The following is a 1,311-nucleotide window of genomic DNA, read 5'->3' on the forward strand; positions in this document are numbered from 1 at the left end:
ATCATTTTTTAGGTAAAGGCAAGACGCCTTATGCACGAATGACGATGACATCGCAAACTAAGATTGTGGCACGTGCATAAGGTAGACTCATATTTAAATTTCTAGTCTTATGTTAGAATAAGATGTCTTACATTTTATTGATTTAAATCATTTTGTATTTATTTTTACTTTCTTACAATTTTCAGTATTTCGTATATTAAACACGTGACACCATGATTATGTTTTCAAAGATAGATGATGTTTTAAATGTTTTCAACATTTATATTACAAACGATGTTTTCTTTTAAGAGTTAGATTCTATATTTTAGCAAAGCATAAGACGTTAATAGAGACTCTAAGTAAGTAGAAATTTAGAGTTGTTAACGTGATGATTTAATTAATAAGTTAATTAAGCTAATAATTTAATATTCTTTAAAAAGGAAAGAGAAAAGTTGTTAAATTAAGTAAAAACTTAATTAACATAAATGTGAATTAGACAAATTAATGTTTTTCTTGAATGAATTTTCAAAATAAAAATTGTAATAAGTTTTAATTGGATAATTTAAAGTAAATAAAATTTTTAAAATTTTCATAATTATATTGGTTTGAATTAAATTGATTAGTTTTTTTTTTAATTCTTAATTTTATTTAAGGTTCATATAATGTGAATCCAAAAATTATTTAAACTTCCTCTAATATTTTAATTTATATGATATATATTTTTTCATAAACAATTAATAATTAATAATTTATTATAATAAACATCCTAAAAATTTCCCATAATAGGTAGGGTCGCCAATTTGGAGGGCATATTCCTCAAACAAGAGATAGGGAGGGACGGATATTCTTGTATTTTGATGCTCGAGGGGCAATTTCGGTAATAAACACAAATATCTTTAAATTTATAGTACTGTACTGCTTGTACTATATATATATTTACTATATATAGAAAAGAAATTAGCGGTTAAAATATTTTTTTTTTTAAAGATTTTTATTAAAATTACAACAGAAATGTTTATAAATAATGGTTATAAAAATAAATTAATAGTAAAAAAAAAAAAAAAAAAAAAANTGGAATAAAAATTTGAAATTATTAATTAAATTTTTTATCACAAAACATTAAAATAAAAACTTGAGCTGTACTTACCACAAAACATTAAAACTAAAATCAGGAGAAGTTAAAACAACAACCGTTAAATTAAAAATTGACAGCATAATTTTTTATTATATTTTGGCTTTTTCGTTAAATTAAAAATTAAATAGTTTTTTTTTTTTTTTTTTTTTTTTTTTTTTTTTTTTTTTTTTTTTTTTTTTTTTTTTTTTTTTTTTTTT

The sequence above is a fragment of the Cucurbita pepo genome, chromosome LG09 (assembly GCF_002806865.2).
Source record: "Cucurbita pepo subsp. pepo cultivar mu-cu-16 chromosome LG09, ASM280686v2, whole genome shotgun sequence".
Classification (NCBI taxonomy): Eukaryota; Viridiplantae; Streptophyta; class Magnoliopsida; order Cucurbitales; family Cucurbitaceae; genus Cucurbita; species Cucurbita pepo.